Here is a 23,297-nt window from a genome sequence, read left to right as displayed (position 1 = left end):
GTCCGGGTGCTACATACATTATACGTATCATTTGTGTTGAGTATTAAGAATTATTTGGAGTCCTAACAGGTCCGTCCATGCAATTAAGTTGGCTCGAGTCTACAATAGATTTCTTAGATTTCTCTACTTAAGGACAGACGGATTCTTTCCTTATGATAATTATAATAAAATTAATTTTCCGACTAGTTTTCTTCTGGGTATGCTATCAATGCAATCCTTGTCCACCTGAAGAGTGAGTCCTCTTTTAAAGCATTTTTTTGCGATTTTACCGAGGTTTTGACTGTGACTCGCTGCCATATGGCCTCTTCTCTTCTAGAAGGGGATCCACTGACCAGGTCCTCAGTCATATTCTGTTAACGAACTTTACAATTCTTTTTACTTCTTCGTGGGTTCATTTACAATCCGTATATACTAGCAAATATTAATTTTCATGTTCCCTCCAATACCACTTGTACCTCTACGGTCTTCATTATACCCCGTCGCAGGACAAATGTGATGTTTCATGATGCTGTGTATCGTGCGATTTACTTATTTGATGGCACTATGAAGGTTGATTTATTTTTATTAACTTAATCATGTTTGTGGACGTGTTAAATAGGTTAAATTTATAACTATATTTATCATTTTACTTTATTATCTACACAAGCACACACTTTCTTGTTATATTGGTTGATATTTGTAATAAAGTCATTTTTATAATTTGTATTTATTATGTATTATGGCTATTGGCCAATCACTATAATGCCATAATACTCTAAATAAATAAATATCAATTTTTTTAGTGTAAGTATTAAAATAGAAAATACCAAATCAATCACTTTACAAAATATTGTGGTTAAACGTACAGTAAAACTATGTTATAATTAGGGCAGTCATATCGGAAGAAAAATATCAAAACTTTTTAATATTATTAAAATTTAATATTTTCTTGAAAAACAACAATCATGATGATAATACCAAACGTATATGAAGGAGACGCGCAAACAAAGATCATTGCCCACAAAAATAACAGAATGAGTTAATGATACACAAATTTTGGATATTTTTTTAAACTTATTAGATAGCATACTTAGAAAAAATTAATAAAAATCATTGTCCAAACACTGACCTCAGAAAGAAAACATCAATATTCAAATGAAAGATCATTATCACAAAGATTTGACAAAGAATAAAAATATTTATATATATTTTGTTTTCTTTCCAAAACTATATATTTAACTAGAGTAAATTGTGATTGTTGTTAATATAAACGCGGTTTAAGCGTTGGCCTACAGCGTAGTGGGTCCCAGGATCGAATCCTGGGTCTGACAAGTACACCTATTGTTTTTCAATTTGTGTATGATCAGAGTATGGACCTAATAGGTGACCAAGTGGCGACATCCATTTCTCGTAAAAACAAAAATCTGTTAATGCACACCTCCACTCTGTGGAGGGCCATATTATGATCTTGTTAGGATCGGAAATGGTCAGATAATATTTTCAGTAAATTTCCTTAGTTATTGGTATGATGTACTTATTTTATAAACCACAATACTTTAATACACGTAATTATTTAGTTAGGAAACTGGAAAAGTGTACAAGAAACATACAGTAGTCTACTATACCGACCCGAAGCCGGGGGCTCTCATTCAATATCACGTCTCCACTTGCTTAAGTACCCATATATTTATGTGACCGATTATAGAATTTAAAAATATATAACATACAGAAGCAAACTTACACAATATTGTGATATGAGAGTATAATTCACCGTATTGGTAATACTATAATCGTCCACTTTGTTATTCAGTCACTCACTATATACTATGGTATATAACTTAAAATATAATATACATAATTGAAAAGCTATGTAAAAAGGGCGTAAATTATGTATTGTGATGTATATGGTAAATAACAAGATGATAATCACAGTAACATCACAGGAGTATAGTCATAGTAACATCTACCAACAGAAAGTATAACTAACGAGCTCAGACAATAATTGAGTTTTGTTGAGTTGATTTAATATCAAACCTTTAAATCAAGCAGCTCAAATTAATTCTAGTTATTCCACGCATACTGTGTTCGTCCTATTATGACAACAAATTATTAAATACTAAATTAACAAATATAACTGAATTAATATTATCTTACACCCACGATGGCCTCGCGACTTAAGCGTCGGCCTATAGCGTCGTGGATCCCAGGTTCGAGTCCTGGGTCTGGCATTACACACAATTTTTCAATTTGTATACGAGTCAGAGTATGGACCTAATACGTTGAGCAAGTGGCTGACATCCATCTCCCGTAAAAACAAAAACAAACCTCCACTCTGTGAAGGCCCATATGATCTTATTAGGATCGGACATGGTCTTAAAATATATACATCCTCAAAATTTAATACAGTGTACATAAGTGTATCCAATAAATTACTATTATATACAGTTCTGTCTGTCAATCAACTATGTATATATAGAACAATTGCATAGTATATGTCGGTTGAAAGAAAGACCTACCCAAGACTGTCAAATTATTTATTGCATATAAGCTCAATTTTTCGTCACATTATATTACATATTGAAAAATACATTTATTAAAGTAAATCTTAGATTTTATGGATTTCTTTAAAAAAATCGTGTTAAGTAAAAAAAATTGGTACATAAACAGTGTATTTTTGAATGCTTAATCATGTTTTCTTATTGTTTAATGTAAATAAAATTATGCCAATATTATTATACACATATTGAAAATGGTCATTAAGTTCATGTGAACTTTGTTGTATTAAAACATAGTTTAAACACACCAAGAGCCACCAGGGTTGACTAGTACTTACATTAATACAGCAGCACGTTTAGTTTTATAAAATATGCTAATTTCATTAAAAAGATAATTTTCTTCACGACAAATTATTATTACTAAAACACACGCCTCCTAATCGCGATAAAGATCACGTAATTACGTATATGCATGTAATATTTCAGTCATATAATAATAGTATTTATTACCAATACATCTAAAATGTTATATATTCCGTATACTTTCTAACATAGCATAGTGATTTTTAAATAAATCCTTTTCATTTCCCGTTATATTATATTCTTTACACTAATCTAGTTGCATATAGTTACATTTAGCACCGAATTTTCTTTTGTTGATAATTTAGCATTATTTAAACTTTTGAAATAATTCTACACACCTTATAAACACAGCTATTAGAAAAATACTCGTATATGTATACCAAGCGATACTCAAAGCTATATCCATCAGATTCAAGTCAATACGCTTTACTCATTAATCTACCTGGATTACAATAATCACTCAAAAATTATTAACGATTATACGTATGCCGTATATTATTCGGACGTCTGAATAGTATCTTCAAGAGTGACCTACCATTATGTCTTAAGCGTATGGTGTTCAACCAATGTGTGCTACCCGTTGTCACGTATGGCTGCGAGACGTGTAACCTCAACACGAGAGATGTCCAAAAGCTAAGAGTCACACAGCAAGGCATGGAGAGGTGCATGTTGGGCATCACGCGAAAGGACCGTAAGAGAAACGAATGGGTTATGAAGCAGACAAGAGTACGCGATGTAATAGACGTTGCCAAACAGCTGAAATGGAAATGGGCGGGGCACATTGCTCGCCGAAAGGACGGCCGTTGGACAAATGCCGTCATCCAATGGTACCCAAGGAGTACGAAACGGCCACAGGGTCGCCCTAAAAGCCGCTGGATTGACGAACTGGTAAAGTTCAGCGGAAATACGTGGCAGCGAACGACACAGAACCGAGAGAGTTGGAGAAAGCTTGGGGAGGCCTTCATGCAGCAGTAGATTGACCACGGCTGATGATGATACGTATGTATTCTTCTTATTGTGCCATCCCCTAGCGGAGGTCGGCCACCATCAAGGTGATATTATCTTTGTCGTCTGCTACCCGGAACAGTTCAGTGGAGCTGCACTCGTACCAATTCCTCTACTACGCTTACCATTGATTTTTCCTTGAATGACAAGTTGGGGAATGCTGTACTTTTGTCTTCTCATAATGCGGCCGAGGTACTGTAGTTTCCTGGTGTTGATACTACGTATAACTTAACGGTCCTTCCCCATTCGATTGAGAACTTCAACATTTGTCACCCGGTCAGTCCAAAGAATTTTGAGGATGTGTCTGTACAGCCACATCTCGAAAGCTTCAAGTCTCCAACGTCAAGATTGTAATATTATCTAAAAAACGTGTTTTAAATATAAAAAATAAACGACGTAAAAATGTCACAGTTTATAAATTTAATAATGCACGAAACGAATAAACGTGTAAACGTCGAATCTGTTTAGAAGATAAACAGATTTATTAAGATTTCGCAATCTCAAAGACAAAAGATAAATGGAGTGTTATTCTCTTTGGAGGCGTTACTGTAAAAATAAATGAATGGTATGTAAGCCACATCCTGCGGAGTATCCTCTTGAAACCACAAAAATGTTGCAATGTCACCTTTGATAGAAGAAAAATGTACGTGATTATAAAAGCTTACTTCCTCGTTTCAACAGATGGCATGCCTGTCAAATTTTGGCTAAACAACCTGAGAAATTTTACATCTTATAGAGTCAAATTACCTCAACTTAGCCTGCCAATCACATGTTTACATAGACCGATGACTAATTGGTGAATTAATCATCTTGATATTACAGCAGACTAAATTTACAATGTAATATTAAGGCTATTCTTCAGCTGAGGCATGGTCTAAAAAGATCGTGACTAGGCGATACACGGATTGTGCAAATGACGCGAGCCGAACGAAATATAATTTGTCATAAAAATTCAACATGCGTCCTTTTAATGTTATGTTTATTATTATATTCGAAATAATAATAGTATATTCATTGACATGTTTTCTTTGTTAAGCACATGCGGAACGTCTTTTAGTCATCTTTACGCGATTAAAGAATATATTCCTCCGACGCCATCACAAAACAAATTGACGTGCTCACACCTCGACTATCTCGGATTGGCGACGACTGAGAAATTTCGTTCCACTTACTGTTGAAAATTATTTGCCGTTTCACTTATGTGTGCACTTAATATAAAATATAATATAATACTGTTACCTACATAATAAGTACCGATAATCCACACAAAATAAAAACTAATACATTATTATGGCGCAAATTTTAGTTTTTCTTACAACTGAAAATACCGGGAGATAGTCAAATTAGTCATTGTTTAGCTGGTACGACGCGGACGACACGGCTGCCGTGTCCCCGTTAAACTGTCATTAGATGCAGTTAGCATGTTTTTTAAATGTAATTAGAAATTAATGAAAATATGCGCAGTGATTGTGCACGCTGTCGATTTCTCTGGTCGATTTTTGATTGGTTGAGGTTGAGTGCAATCTAACCATGTTAATTCTCCCCGCATTATTTTCTCATCAGCTCCATGTCAAATGGAACTTTTGTTGTTGTTAATTAATTTGGCCGACTCTCACATCAAAACTAGTCCGTGAGCTGCACAGCCCTTTCGAGAACTGAGATCCAGTAAAGACCGCGCACACCTACCTAGCGACTGTCGCGCGTAGCCTTCGAAATGTATACATATTTGAATGCGGTGATTGGTGAACCGATATAGAAATGACCAATTCGTAGGTATTTGTATGTGACTTCGACTTTTCGACTCGGAGCCCACGAAGGATGCAATTTGTTGATTGCAACAGTATATGGTTTTTTAAACGAAACAGTCGCATTCAACCAATGACATTATTAATGGACTACGCAATAATACGCGTCAATACAGTAGCTAGCAAATAAATTTGCGCATAGCGACGTTTGCACATGTATAGGTAGACGTCACGCAATTTCGATTATGCGATATCACACATCGGGAATTTATAGCAATATCACCTTTATTGTAATGGCATTAGAATAGTGTTTCTAGTGTCAAGGTTCATTTGAGCGAACCCGTTCGAACCAAACCATTCGGCAGACCCGATAAAAAGCATCGGGAATTTATAGCAATATCACCTTTTGTAATGGCGTTAGAACAGATTATGCCATTTGGCAGATCCGACAAAAAAGTTAGTGTCATTTTTTTCCAGATGCTTCGTCCATATTAATGTCTTTACATTCGTCTAATCTGCGGAGCTCTATTTGTTTGGCAACGTGCATTTTGTGAATAACGATTACGTCACATCCACGTATTCGACACGTTTTAGACGAGACGAGTTTTGATGTGAAGGCTGGCTAAATGCACCCTCTAAATGACGTCTAATTGCTTTGTCACACATGTAGTAGAAAGCAACTGTAGGTTTATAATACATACACATTTAATCAGAAATAAAAATAATCCCTTACTTTCAAATAGATACTCTCGCTGTGAGTTTGAATCCCATCAACAAAAATGTATTGTTTTGTTGTACTTACTTTTTAGGTTGTATTTCAATACTTAAGAATCGTGAATAATTATTTACTTAGTGTTCTTTTAATGGTATTTTTTCAATGAAGTGATATGCATTTTATATGAAATTCAACAAGGAAAACGGTTATTTCCGAGAAATCCAACCCTTTACTTAATAATACGATATTAACAACCCAACGTTATATATCGACGAGTGACCAATTGTGAATAAACACTTTCAATACCATGTATACGACATTCAAATGAAATTCTCGGTGGTAAAGTTCTATAAAAAGGTTCTTGACATAATATTTTATTAATTTATATTATATTGTTTTTTGTATATAATATCTATTATATACATCAATACTGAATTATGGATGTAATTGTTAACTATGTTAACTTTTTACTATTTACTGAAAAAAACATGCTACTATGGTTTACAAAAATACTTCATAATCAGGACTCATCTCAAAGTAAACTATTACAATGTACGTGAATCCATCATCTGATAGATATATGAATTGTGTTGCGAAGGTTTATCAATAGTATACATTATGTTAAAACTAGCTGATAGCATCGAAATAAAAGATCATTACAGATGTAAAAAAGGCAAAATCCGTGATACAGGATATAACCTAATCTTACAAGACGCGCAACCACCTAAGCCGAGTTGCACATGCAAACTCGTCTCGACTGCATAACACCGAATTTTTCGGTGTGATTTCGATGTAGTTACACAAAACGCATTTAATGCAGTGTACCGCTGCGTACAGTGTCCATGCTATATCTTTAGTTTGAAAAAAAAACTGCTGTTACATGCAAGATAATATTTTAATACAAACATCATGCATTATGCTTAGTTCAAAATGTCGCCGCTATCACGCATAGAGTCCATATTATTTTACAGCGCGGGCACTGTCAGTTTCAGATCACAATAGAACAAAAATGATAATTATTAATGGTAGTTGTCATTATGAAATGACATTTCAGGTTATGAAATATCTTTCAAATGATTAAAATACTGTGCATTCGTATATTTTTAATTGATCCCCTGATTATGAAATTTTCCCAATATTTCCGCTAATACATATCGCCGTGTCTTTGTCGGATGTCCAATGGCGTTTATCCGTTTTGACAGAAGTTCACATCGCGTCACTTTCGCGACTGTATGCCCGGGAGAGATTTAAAACATAGCTGGCAGTTATGACATAATATGGCTATGTTGATGTTGAGTCAAAATTTAGTATGCATTGCGCCTAACAGCTATTCTTTACTATACCGGAAAGTAAAATAAGGTTTTTATACATAACGTCGCTGTAGGATTGGTTTCCCGAATAGACCAAATGTTCAGGAGACGAAAAACAAATTTCATAATCCTATATTTAAATACATGGAGATATTTAAATTGTTATTTTTACAGCATATGAATGATGTATTCATTACCATTACAAAGTAATTTGAAGAAAGGGATGGCTCTAGTCCAATTAGATACAAAAAAATATTCTGCATTAAAAGGTAGATTTCGACAAAAACGGATATTCGGGAAACCAATCCTATAGCGACGATAAACTGAGGTGGATGGATTATATTTAAAGAGCCTGAGATAGAGAAGTGTACGAGTGACAGATATAGAGGGGTGGAGAAGTTTTCTGGAGATAATCAACTCCAATTATTGTCTTCAAAAGCAACAGTGTGTCGCTCCTTAAGTTGGCGAAGGCAACACAATTTTCACCGGCCTGTAAGATCTCGTCAAAATTTTAGCTAACTGGGCAAGCCTTGCATGAAAAAAGGTGCTCCATGCTTTGCATTTCATCGCACTCGCAGGTTTGGTCATCGGAGAACCCTCACTTCACCAAGTTGTCTCGAGTGCCCCCTACCATGGTTCTCAGTCGGTTCAGGGCTTTTTATGTACGGTAGCCGAGACTGGCTCCGGGTGGGAGATATTTTGCTGGGTTTACCCAATCTTTGAGACCCTCAGAGACTAGGTACACCTCCCATGCGGATAGTCTATCTTCTTCGGGTGGGACGGTCAGAGGTATGGTTGTCGCCATAAAGTTTCTTCTGGATTTTAGCCTTGTTTTGTATATTTGATACCCATGCATGATGTTTTATTTCGACCAATTATTATTGTTGTTCTACTGACATATACAAGCTTCATTTGAAAGAAATTTTATAGACTATAGTGCCTTGTGTTTCTATTGAATACCTGCTTCTAAGGGTTATGTATCATTAGTATTCGTTACGCGTTGGCGCCACACTAATAACTGTATTTAAATAATACATAGTTAGACGAATATTGATCAAATTACTATGTAGTATGAAGAATAAAAAATTGAAGGTGAACAAATGATTCTGATTTGACTGACATTGAAGTTTTGGCGGCTTTTTAGTATTATTTTAGGGAAAATTTTGTGTGTTTGAACATCTATAATTTTCACGACGGATTTAAAATTAAGTATTTCTTTGTAATTGTAAAAGATAAATGTTTTTGTTTAATTTATAATGACTCAATGTCCTGTGGTATAGGAATATTGTATATATTTCTGATCCATTTTGTCAGGCTCGTCCAACTGTAAGTACGTATGCTGTGATATATTATTACATTTAGTATCAACAGAGAAAGTGACCTACCACACTCTACCATGACCGAATAAACTGAAGCATTACAGTATTTTCACACGTCACAAATAATGCGGGCGTATACCATGGCGCAACTAACGTTAGGTGCTCTTCAAAGTTGTGGAGAAAATGTTCCTGGAGCAACTTCCCAAGAACTTGGTTGGCGCGCGCTAGAGTGTGTGTAATTCCTACTTCGAAATTATGTATTACTGTCGAAGGCGGCTCTCTTGGTGTAGTGCGTAAGCCGCTGTCCTTTCACCCGAGAGTTCTGGGTTCGATTTCCGGTGAGGACACAATAATTATGTGAATTTATTAAAACATAGGTGTTAGTGATCGTTCATAATTACTAAAAACCACCTTCTACGAAAAAGCAAAGACATGGTTATTAATAATTCTAAAAAAATGTATTACGGTCAACTCTCGATGAGAAAAGACCTTCTTGCTCGCCATAAAATGCCGCAAACTTCTCAAAGAGTGAGGAATTTTTCCTCGTAGATACCAAGTCGCAATGTCACATTGGTCGAACTTGAAAAGCTCTTCTCTTTCAACAAACATAATATGAAGACACTCCCATAAATACTCAATTTCCATTCGTCATAAAAATATAATATATTTTTTGGTCTTCGTTTAGGCCGTCATTGTATTAATCGTCAAACTACTATCAGACTGTGCAAATAGATTACTGCACGGTGGTTAAATAAAACTTCGCCTTAGTTTAAAGCGCGAGGATTCATATCTTCTCTTTCTCTCACTCATTTGGCAGGCTGTAAATGACGCAATACGATTTCGGTAATATAACGAGGTTATGCGGGCTTTACCATAGTTCATTATTTGAAAACGACTTCCAAGTACAAGTACAAGTTCATATTTTATTATAAAGCCCCATTTAAACCAAGCGAGTGAATGTTTGTTCTTCACCCACTCCAGCGAAATTATTATGCTCGCTAAACAAAAAGCGAGAGAAATTCGCTGGAGTGGGGGAAGAACAATCATTAGCTCGTTCGGTCTGAATGCGGCTTAACTGGATGTATACGCTTTTTACATAGTCACGACTCAATTAATATGGGCATATGGTGCGATCGGTCAAAATCCATCAGGCGATTGACGCGTTGGACATACCTTGGGCCGTCAAAAAAGTATTGGTACTTTGATATCAATGCCGGCATTGATACTCTCCTATAGTACCGATAATGATTTTACGTTTTTTTTTAAATAAATCCCACGCGGACAATTATCATTTAATACCGATACTTGCAAGGATCGATTAATTTTGACCACTACTTCTATACTTTCTATACATTTTCTTTCGATATAATGAACCTCTACATATCTGAATTATTTCAAACATTATAATGGATAAAGTATTTTGTGTGATGTATTATCTCAAAAAATTCCATGACACACAAAATATACATATTTAATATATTATTAACAGTTACAACTAAACGAAGGCCGTCAAATTAATATGAATCCAACTGACAGTCATATTTACAATATTTTAATAGAAAAGTTAATATTTTTCAACGTATTAGCCTACGCAGCATACTGAATGCTATCGGCTACATTTCGAAACGATTGTCTTGCCCCAACCTCTAGAAATGAGTATAACAGAGTAGATATCTACATAGCTCGTACCCCGTGGGAAAAAAATACTTCGCTTAAAATATAATGTGGTCTTTCATTTTTGTTACGAAATATGTTGTGGGTATCAAAGCGCATTGTGGTGCGTTCACATAACATGCAATACTAGCAGAAGTACCTGGCATTGTACGAAGTCGCTTTATTGATCAACATAATAATATACTCGTACAATAATAATTACATTCTTCAATATTAAAATATTTGTATCTAGGCATATAATGTTTCAAAGAAATTAAGATCGAATACAAAATAGTATGCAAACTTCACCTGTCTGTCAAAATTCAAAATTGGAATAGGTAGGCAGAAAAAATAGTTTGAACAAGCAGTCATTGTTTTTTTTTACCACGTTTTTCTTAGCTCGTATTCTTGTTTGTCCGGTGGTTGTTTGTCCAGTACAAATCTTGGAATCTATTTTTAACTAACTTCCCGACTAGCTAGACATTTTAAACATTTAGAATATTATATCAGAACACGATGCCAATGCATTTTTTATACTTTTAGCCATCTTTAAGTAGAATTGAATTCATTTTCAGTTAATTCTGTCTTGAATGGAAAGTTATTTCAGAAAAATCCGTAAAAAGTATAAGACTATTATTGGTTGCTAAGGGGGTGGTCCTAGAAACTAAATTATTAATATATACGTGCGTTGCTATGGAAATCAAAATTAAATGCCAAAATGACATTTCAGTATTCTATATCTGTTTGTTTCTTTGTTTTTTATTTACTTCATATCAAGTATAAGTTTGAGCATATTGAGCATAATAATTCCACAGAAAATTTAAAAACGTTGTATATAAAAAAAAAAATTTATCTTGTAATTATTTAATATTATATACTCATAGATATTAGTTGACGCTTCGTAGATAAACGAAATCAAACACACATATTATTTTGAATTTTATATATTTAAATTGATTGTAATTGTATAAATATTATACACTAGCATCACCCTAGACTTTGGCGGTGTGCAATAGTGAAATGTGGTTTTCTCAAAGCTTGAGTGATCGTTTCATTTGTACTAATACTGCACTGTACCCCTGTCATTGGACGCACCTCATTACCTGTGGTAGTGTTAAAATATACACACTAAAGCAACAGACTGATTCGATTTGATTATAATTTATTCACCTATTATTATTTTTAAAATCAATGTCAGTATCATATTCAACTAAGCTTGCGCAATCTACAGCGGTTGGGTGTAGATACTCACTTCTCTACCCGCACCTCACGTTAAGTTTATCTTGTTACTTCAGAGTACTTTATTGGATTGGTACCAATAATAAATATTCGATAAGCTGTGGAAGTTTCATCAATATTAATCCTTACAGCGCGAACGCCACAGCTGGTGTGTCCTGATTAAGGGGCTATTAGATATAATTAGCATGTTATTTAAATGTGGAAACAGACAGACAAAAATATAGATACTTGAATAACTTACTATGTGTTAAGTTTAAGTTTTAAAATAAATAGGTACGGTCAAAATAATACCGGTACATACAATTAAATAAATTATTTCATGTGATCATTAAATCTTTCTTACAAAATATTCAGATTTAAATGACTTCAATTTCAAACTATTTAGAACATGTCTCCCGGTATATTTCGACAAAAACAATTATGTCATGATTAATGTATTTATTGAGCTGTTTAATACTAAAAGTACGTGTCTTCCTTGAGATCCTTGGGAAAGCTCTGTGCAGTCAGTAACTTTCTGAATTAGGTATAACTTACGAGTACTATAACAGTGTGAACACAACTTTACCAGTCGTACATATTTTGTCATCATCTGTTAAAGTGTAATATTTTGTGAAACTAACGCATTGCCGATCCATTGTTTTAACTTTTAACCATGATATTATTACAGCAATGACGCAAACGCCTGTGAGAAATAACACGGTGTTAATGGACACCAACACGAATCAACCTCAGCATACTTTCGTGTGTTTATACCAAGAAAATAAATCTCAAGATCTGAGAGCGGCAAAGACTTAATTGAATCAGATTATTTAACGTTTACACTAATTCATGAAAATAATTTTAAGGCAAGAATTGTATTTACATAATACCTACCAAGGCAAATCCCATTAATAGATTTTAATTCATCATTAAATGTTATATTTTTAAATCTCTGTGAGTACCTAATAGTTTTATTTTAATAATATTGTGAATATATCTGTTGATACAATCATCCTGGTGAAAGTGATTTAATTAACAATAAAATAATCTGTGACGATTAATTCCATCAAATTATATTATTTTAATATATATATATTATTGTAGATCTGGCCAAATATTTTAAAATAGAGTTACGAAATTGTTGTATAAAAGGATGATTAATTTATATGACAACAGATTACTAAGACAAATAGTGATTAAACAACGATGATTCAAATTCGATTGTAAATTTACTCAATGAACCGATTTCATTAATTGTTGATTTTTAAAAATAAACTTTGTATCTGGAATATATTGAAAATCTTTAAATATGAATAATAAATTATATTGACAAATTAATCGTTATGAGGCTATCAATTCAATCACACTAAAAAATAATGGAACAGTTATCAACCAATGTAATATAAAAAAATAGACTTTCCTTCAATCTAAGGGTCGGAGAATAAGGGTAAACTAACCCTAAGCACGGTTAACCTGTGAATTAGGGGGTGATAAATATAAATAAAAGTATATGTATTAAAAATGAAAAATAATCGTTTTAAAAATTGAGAATGTGGAATTGAAAAAGATCCTGATGCCTTTTGCAGCAGCCTACCACAGTTAAATAAGACATAATTTTCACCCTTGTAATCTTGAAAAAAATCTGCAGAAATCGCATGGATTCTATTATAGCTATCCAAGTTGCTTTTACGAAAATTGATTGATTCTTAACCTTGAGAGAAGTTTATCATTCGTTTTAATGACAATTCGTTTATTTATAGGTTCTTACATTGAAGGAAGGGAGAAACATTTAATACCAATGACAAAGACTTCTTACTTAGCGAGTATTTCCCTAATTGTTTTTTTTTTGTTATTGAGGTATTTATATTAACCATACATAATTTGAAAACATCGCATGCATATAAACACTAGAAAAAATATTTCTTTAGAAAAAAAAACGACACCCGACGGGACTTTAACCAGTATCCGCTGGATTCACGCCAATGTGCGTTTACAATTAAGCTACGGGAATCCTACTAAATACGACGATTCAATCTAGTAGTTGTTATATGAAATGCTTATCGAATTATTATATCGATATTTTCAAATTATATTTGTTCAATATATAGAATGTTACATTCTCAAATCTTGTGTCTTATCTGTTGAATACAAGACATTATTTATATAACGTTGTAAAAGTCACAATATGCTGCAACGTATATTTATATACCAATGCCAACGCGTTCAAAGGCTATAATAATCCGTACGTATATTACTCATGTTTTTGTATATAATACGATGTAATATCTACCAGAAATTTATCAAAACAGATCGGTAAATTGTACTAGCCCTTTACTGCATAGTGTCGCAAATTTGCGACATTTCAAACTATTTCGATATAGCCAATGCCATCTGTGTAAATTATCAAATAATATCCTTTTTCGATGCCTAGATAACTGTTTTACCATAAACATCCTACTTTACCGATTTTGTTTGGACATTTCAAGAAATAAAGCATTTCTGCATTATAGTCTCTGCATTTCTGCTTTGACAGTTGACGAATTCGTATGTACGCGAAAATCCGCATTTGTAAATAAATAAAAAAAAATATACAGAAGATTGAAATTGGTTGAATAAAAATATCTACACATCAAATAAGGTGTGTACATTAGTTTTTTATAATAGTTTTCATTTGGTTTTGTATTTTGTCATACTAAAATGTAAGATTTCCAAAAGTCGTAAATCTGCGACACCACGCAGTAGCATACAAAATTTAATGAAATTTTCGAAAAATAATTTTTTCAATATTTTTCCTTCATTCAAAAGGCATTTTGACACCAAGAAAAAATAAAATTTTTCAAAAAAAAAAAATCATGCAGTAAAGGGCTAGAATTGAATGATTTTAATTACCAGCCTTGAAGAAAATAATAAAATTTCATTGTATTTTAATATCTTACTATTATTAACTATTATGATTGTCTTTTCTTATAGGTATGTATTACTGATAAATGTGAACTATTTTCCTGATCGCCATTGCTTTTCTCCTTCCAAAAGTCAGTCTTTGGTACTGTTTAATACATATATAATTTGGATAATACCCAAAAAAGTACTTATGACCCCTGCTCTAGTTATATCAAAAGCTCTTTGATTTTGACTATACATTGAGAGCGTTGATTATCTTTTTTTTAGTTTCCGATAATGCATCATTAATGATTGCTCTCAACAATATTAAAAAGGATATAAAAATATCAGTGTTTTACGTTGAATCTTTAAACAATTAAAATGAAAAATTAAAAGCTACTCAACTGTACAGTCGAAAGCTTTCTGTAGCCAAAGCTTTGCGTGCAAAGCTCCGTTATCAGCCCACCAATCTCTTCGACCGCCGGGCACTAGCCCTGCGAGGCCATAAACTTATTTTACACCACGGGAAAACATTAAAGAAAGCAATAACGTGGCCGGAAGTTGACCGAACGCCGCGGCGGAGGGGTGTAAACCCCCACAAAACGGGGGATTAGATTCCCCTACCTAATTTCTGCGTTATGACGCACCGTTTTCTAAGAAGAACGATTATTAACCCTTTTTTCGATCCACCAAATTAATGTTTCGCGTTTTTTATAGCGTTGCATTGAGTTGTTAAAAAACGATTATGTATTACGACTGAATTATGAGAAACCTTAATCAAGCTTTAACTTATATGCGTATAATGTACAAATTTAGGTTAGTTTTCAAAACTATGGCAGTATTTTTATTACAAAAGTCTTGTTCAAATTTTCTACCAAGTACATAAATAATAAAATTTTACATTTCCAAAAAATGAAGCCTAAGACGCATCGGAATTCTGCGCAGTTCGAAATTATAATCATTAATTTGATATCACTGCTGATCTTTGATAGCATTACTGTCATTTACATTACGCACTGAAAAAATAGTTTATAATTAAAATTATTCAGGAATATTAGGTAGCTACTATAATATTGTGGTGTTTTGATAAAATCATTGGGAACATTTTTGCAAAGCATGTAAAGGATTTATTTAAAGGTTTTCGAAGATATTTTGACTATTTTAATGACTTCATTAATTAATATTTGTAAAAATATACTTTTTTTTCTATTTTAATTAGGTATCAACTTTAGGTAATTTTTTACCGTTATTTTAGAGCGGCTAACGAGTCGACTTATAATGTCGTGGGAAAATCCTGAGTCTAAAAAATACACATAACACCCTAACATCCATTTTCCGTAATAAAAAAATCTGGTAATACAAAAACCCACCCTGTGGAGGCCCATAATGATCTTCATATGATCGGACATCGTTACATGAGGCACTTTCCTAAATAAATGAATTTTGATTTTTTTCGTATATCCTTGGTAACCTAATATAAATATGATATTAAATCATATTTCATACATTTAGTGTTATGTCAATAACTGACTGTGTTGACAGCCATGAAAATGGTGTTACATCTGTCGACTGCATATAAAATATAAATAAAATATATGTACCATATTATTATGGGCATGTGAAATTTCAACACGTTATTACGTCCTCCCTATGAACTATATACACATTTGATTTGTATTGATACTAAACATTTCAAAAACTATTAGGTATTGATTAACCTATTAAAACTGATTTTACAGTGATTTTTAATAAACTACTCCTAATTTATAAACGATAAATTTTAATGCTTCAAAATACTAAGCCATTTGCTGTATAATATATATCTTCACTAAAATGCGAGTAAAAACTACATTGACCAAATATTCACAAAATAAATATTGCATTATGCAGTACCCAGTTATTAACTTGAATTTTTCAAACCAATCGTTCACAATGTCCCATATCTGTCAGTATTTATTATAATAATCATTCAATGATTGAATATGTTTATGATCGTATGAATTTCATTCGTAATTATAATTTTGATTAATAGTTTTATATTATTATTATTATTATCATACTAAGCATTATCATCATATTCTCAGCCACTCTTGTTACACTGGATGAAGGAAGGCCTTTTGTTGCTGTCTCTTTCCTTTTTGGTCCTTGGCATTGCACTTCAACTGTTAAACTTATCTATCTATGGATCTAGGTTTTGGTCATTATTTAGGTATTTTAATATCTCTTTGGTACTACTGGATAATGCAATTTATCTAGAGATAATCTCTTCTTCTTCCTTGGTGTATGATAGACTACTCAGTCATTTTTATTTATCTTTAAACTATGTATTTTTTTATGAATACGTATTATGCTCAATATACAACTCATCATACTATTAGGGTAGTTACGTATATCCTAAATTCAAAAGATTCCATGATTAAATTATAATTATTTTAAAGTATTATATTTTTAGCTTATGAAGAACAATTTACTATAGAAAATACGTTATTTATTCATTTTTGTGCTAATTACTGTTGACAATTGTGACTTAGTGATGGTTTTCCATGAAGCGCTTTTCATAGTGGACTGTAATTGATTATGATGGTGGATGTAGATACTGGGGGGGGGGGTTATGTTAGGATTCCAGGTGCTAACCTTTTATTCTTTTGCGGCTGGCTCCATGAATTATCGTTTGGACGATGGTCACACTATATCAAGTTGACCCGACCGTGGTCTATAAATAACCTTTGAAACAGTCTGTATGCGTTTAGAATTACTCGTGACGGTCTAGCTGTAACAAGCCTAGAACGTGCCTGCTGTCTTGGGGTATTTAAATGTTATTCAATTACGGTTGACTGATGACACGTTATTGAGTTGCACCTGGACTTGCGACAATAACTAAGGATTTGAGGTAGGAGGGAAATATGGGAATAAGGGCGACCATAATTGGCCCAATCAGTAGTTCGATGTAAAATGTATTTTGTATAATATCAAAGTGTCACAAATCGTTGCAATATAATTTTTATTATATAATACTCAATAACACAGACATAAATTCTTCAAAGGACCTGCGTATCGTGATTTAATTTAAATGTTCTAGTTATATATCTACACTCTACAGCAATTACTGCATCCTGCAGAGAGGCCTTTCAATTAATTGGTAGGACTATCATTTAGGCCAGTTTTGTTTTTCGTGACATAATTCATTGAAATACACGCCGGAGATAACAGTGCAATATATACCAAAATGAAAACCTACGATATATGCAAATATATTAACAAAATAGGTACATATAAATAAATAAATATCAATTCTGTCTTTATGAGTGATACTGATGACGTATTCGAGTGCCTACTTGCAAGATAATAATAACATTTCGTCTCGAGCTGAAACTTCTTAAGAATCGCGCGGAAATCGATAGTTTTCTCAGTTAGTCTGGCACGCATTTTACTCGTTAATATCAAGAAGTGAAAATTAAGAACTTTCCGTAGTTGCGTACATACAAAATTGGCGTTTCTCAGGCGATTTTAGAAGCGAGGGCGCAAACCACCTCTCCCCGGACACGCACCTTTATTCTGTTTATGAACCATTAATTCACCGGGTGATTTTTTTATTCTTTCAAACATTTTTTTTATTTCATAAAGTTTATTATGTAGAAAACAAACGGCTACTTACTTATTCATCATTATCAGTGGGAACTTAATATTCTGTTCTGAGTCCTGACTTCCTTCAACAACTATTTTTGCCTGTCTCTATATATTACCAAGTTGGAACCCAACATAGCTACATCTAGTCAATAATTTTTTATCTTGTCTCTTCTTCTATGCCTTATTAAATTGTTCGACTTTCTTTACCGATTTAGTCTCGTTCATACGTAATAAATTACCTAACTTACCCAGTCATCTAATATCAATGACATTAATATGGACGTGGAAAAAATAATGACACTCACTTTTTTGTCGGGTCTGCCAAATGGCATAATCTGTTCTAACGCCATTACTATAAAGGTGATATTGCTATAAATTCCCAATACTTGTCGGGTCTGCCAAATGGTTTGGTTCGAACGGGTTCGCTCAAATGAACATTGACACTGGAAACACTGTTCTAACGCCATTACAATAAAGGTGATATTGCTATAAATTCTCGATGCGTGATATCGCATAATGGAAATTACGTGACGTCTACTTATACACGTGCGAATATCGCTATGCGCGAATTTACTTGCTATCTACTGTATTGAGTGCATTGTCCATTAATAATGTCATTGCCTAATATCAATTGATGGAAATTCATACATATTAATATAAAAACAATATTGTATCTTGTTCTTCAACTTTTTTCATCTTAGATCAGTCATCCCCAAACATATTCAAGGCTCGTTAATTCTATAGAATAGTGTCCAGATTAAAAAAAAACATTAGTAAAGTATTAAATAGAACGCTCGCTTTTGAAACTATTGTTTGCAGTTTTAAATCTTATGACTAAATTAAATTCATAATGATATATTATTAGGTTTCTGAGCATATTTACAAACTTTTATTTTTCGTGTTATATACATTACTGGACTCTACGATGATTCTGACAATCTTTTTTTCAGTCTACTACTTTGAATTGAAATAGAATACTGAGTTCAAAACAATCTTGTAGATTTTTGATTCATAACGTTATTTTTCTACCAGCGGGTCTATTCTATACAAAAGGCGACTATCGACCGCTAACGTGCTAACGTGATAATGTGTTAGCATTTATTACATACAATTTATATTGAAATATTATAATTGTATTGTAATCAGTCAATCAGTCGAAACTGTCTCTCTCTCGCTCTCTCTCTATCGCTCATGCTCTAAATTTTAGCACAGGCAGGGGACATGCCGTTAAAATATATCATTTATTGCAACAATTAATACCGGCTAATTATAATTGTTACAATATGTGTTAATAATTTGATACAAACATACCCTAGTTAGCGGTTTTAGCGGACGAAAGCAGCCTTTTGTATAGAATAGACCCGCAGGACCTTGTTTATATAAAAATAATGAATCTGATTAAATGGGTTACGCGAATACCTAATAACTATTCCATGTAACAATGAATGTTAATAACAATTGATCACATTGCAAAATCAAGATAATAATAATAATAATAATACCTCTTACTTTAATACTTTCTTAAAACTATTATTATATTGGTAATTAACAATTTTAATATATAAAAATATATAAATATGTATGTACAAACTTATGACGTAGTGTATTCAAAGAATTTCAAAATAACTCTGTTAATATTGCAAACAAATGAATAATTGAAGATGCCAATGTATAATATGAAAAATTACATTAATAGTTATTATTATATTCTTTGTTAGATCATCACAATTTATTATGTAATATTTTCAGAAATATAAATAATATATTATGTAAGTTATAGAAATGAAAAAGTAGTATATATATAATATATGCAACAAACTTGCAACGTTTGAAATGATTTTCCACAACTGATAATACAAACATTACTCAAAGATTTCAATATATCTAAATGAACATGATAAAAAAAATATAACAACAAAATAAAATAAAATCGATTACGTCTTTCTTCGGTGTTGAGTTGATTTAATACATTTTTCAGACGAAAATATACATTATTATGTCATAAAGATCATTGAACTACATATAATATAACTATCACACGATAATAATAATATTTTAGATACATAGTAATTGTTTATTATACTATAATATATTAAATTGATACTGCTTAATAATATAATAACGATGCGCTTAGATATTATTATTACAATATTGTATATATAAAAAATTATAACTAATAATATAACGCATCATTAAATATTTCCAAAAGGTTGTTGGAAAATTAACTGAAGATTATAATAGTTTAATTCAAGGATTTTTTTCACCATTTATTTGTCTATGTTAATTCCTGCATTATTTAGTAATAAATAAGAATAAAGATAAAAAGAAATTTTTCTATACAACGTTTATAAATTTTCTATTGAATTATTATGCTCAATATGCTCAAACTTGTACTTGATATGAAGTAAATAAAAAACAAACAAATATAGAATACTGAAATGTCATTTTGATTTCCATAGTAACGCACGTATATATTAATAATTTAGTTGCTAGGACCACCCCCTTAGCAACCAATAATAGTCTTTTACTTTTTACGGATTTTTCTGAAATAACTTTCCATACAAAACAGAATTAACTGAAAATGAATTCAATTCTACTTAAAGATGGCTAAAAGTATTAAAAATATGCATTGGCATCGTGTTCTGATATATTCTAAAAGTTTAAAATGTCTAGCTAGTCAGGAAGTTAGTAAAAAATTAATCGCAAGATTTGTACTGGATAAACAACCACTAGACAAACAAGAATACGAGCTTAGAAAAACATGGTAAAATACTACAGTCTGTATTAATTATTCTACAGTATTGTGTATATCGAGGGTATACTGACAGAAAGCATTAACTCATTAAAACAAGTTCTGAGATAATCGCAAAAAGGACTTTAATTTTTTTTTCAAAGCGTTCTCCCACGTAGATTTTTTTATGATTTAAAAACATTTTTTCTACATTATAAAGACTAACTTTTATGACAAACACAATATATGACATGTTACAAGTCCCGTATTTTGTATACGCAGAACGCATTAGGTTATTATCATGCTTTCTATCAGAATAAAAAAATAGCAATATGATTTAATAATGTTTCTATTTTCTCACTATTATATCCTATTCCTTATATCCTGGTTATATATGCCCTATATCCTGGTAAAACACCAGGACGTAGAGCGTAAAATTGTTTACATTTTGGCATTTAAAACAGAAAAACAGCAAAAACTGAAATAATGCGTTCTGTCAGTATACCCTCGATATATGCAAGTAATATTAAGTAATGTTGTGGTCATCAATTTTATTCAATATCGCAATGAATATATTATTATAGTTTATTGAATAACTTTTTGAATCTATATAGACGTGGGTTGGAAAATTTTATATTCTAAGCAATGCATTGAGGAGTCGGACGATGTTACCATCACATATTATATAATTAAAAATAATTACACATAAATTGTTACAGTGGTAAAAACATAATATATTATGTAGATAGTAAAATATGATTTGAAGATTTTTCAAGAGATTCAATGGTTAATAAATGGTGTGAATTTATGATAATTTATAAAATATACTTATTACTTGATATCCAGCACAATAATAATTATAACAAGACGTAAAATTGAATTTTTATATGTGGTGAATACTACGTGATACCTAATTTTTTTTATTAAGTCGAAATTTCTTTGGCAAAGTAATTTAAAAAAAAAACAATAGACAAATAAACAGCCTGTCGTTTTGTGCGAGGGTGAGGTTTAATGCGTCATGGTGTATTTATAGAGAGGGTGGCAGTTAATTTAGTTTTTGGCCAAGATTTTCATTTCGGTGCTTTTCGGCAGGTGCGGCATGTCTGGACGTGCCTTTGGATTTCGTAAAAATTAATATTCTTAAATAGCGTATGAAATTTTTACTACCAACTATCATTTCAAGTGTCGCGTACTTGTGTTATATATCGTCTCTGTTCTGGCAGAACATACTAACTGGAGAATACTAGTTTTGAGTAATTTGACTTTTAAGTTGTTAAAATGTTTGAAATAATGGTCTATCATGTCAGTTTATTAAGTAATCGTAAAAAGGGTGATTTTAAAATAAAGACTGTTTATTTATTAAGAAGGTTTCCAGACGGTAAAGTTTGAAATAAGGAACATTTTGGTACAAACTCAATATGTCATTTTTTCGAATTAGTGTTTTCTGCCAGAACAGTGAATATAAGTGTAGAATTTTATAGGAACGGTGCAGCGCTCGAAATGGAAAAGTTTACGAACCGGAGCGCTCGATAGTTTTCTGAAGATATTTACAGATTTATCAAATTTTATGTGTATTTCATAAAAATAAGTGTGTTAGATTTTTTATTATATGGCCTATCTAGCTCAGACGGTCCAATTATTTTATTCACGAGACGGAGCGACTATTTTACCGATTTCATGAACAGGAACGGCGCTCCGGCGCATTCCGGTCCATTTCAAGCCCTGGAATGGTGTGAAACAACAAACGTGAGTCTCGTCGATCTATGACGAAGGGAGATGTTTGGCTGAAGGTAGCCAGGGAATAAAGCTTCATTAATTTATTTGTATTAATCTTATGTAGGGATTGAAAGTTTTATTGTATTTGATTAACTTTATGCGATCAAATAAGTCAATATATAATTTATTTTAATAAAAAAAACACATTTTATTTAAATATAATTATATCATTATATTAGATGATTAAAAATCAACTATTTACAACATAAATCATTAAGAATCCATTTTTCTTTTTTTATAAATATGATAGCTTAGAAAAGGCGTAGTTATTTACTTAGTATTGATTAATGACATATTTTTAAGAGCACCTATATAAAATATTCATTTTTATACTTGTCTTCTTCTGGCTAAGGAACTATTCAACATATATACTGTCTGAATTGCGTGGTGTGTTACATCAAAATTATCGTAGAAAATACTCGAAGGCATTATAAATTAAAAACATTTTAAAAAGATGATGTACACATTCAAAATATATTAT

General features: G+C 32.1%; 1 protein-coding gene and 1 long non-coding RNA gene across 2 annotated transcripts in view; both read left to right on the top strand.

The window, feature by feature from the left end:
• LOC147077626 (uncharacterized) overlaps window positions 1-23,297 on the top strand; it is a 306,465-nt gene that overhangs the window by 93,434 nt on the left and 189,734 nt on the right. Inside the window, exon 2 of the long non-coding RNA XR_015069237.1 lies at window positions 14,130-14,540. This is a non-coding gene — a long non-coding RNA (uncharacterized LOC147077626). The remainder of the gene's footprint in view (window positions 1-14,129; window positions 14,541-23,297) is intronic.
• LOC147077628 (uncharacterized) overlaps window positions 1-23,297 on the top strand; it is a 249,881-nt gene that overhangs the window by 87,274 nt on the left and 139,310 nt on the right. The gene's annotated exons all lie outside the window — the stretch shown is intronic.

Source organism: Rhyacophila brunnea, unplaced genomic scaffold, assembly GCF_057557595.1.
Source record: "Rhyacophila brunnea isolate RB1 unplaced genomic scaffold, BYU_Rbru_1.0 scaffold_12, whole genome shotgun sequence".
NCBI lineage: Eukaryota > Metazoa > Arthropoda > Insecta > Trichoptera > Rhyacophilidae > Rhyacophila > Rhyacophila brunnea.
This window is presented reverse-complemented; position numbering and strand designations above follow the sequence as displayed.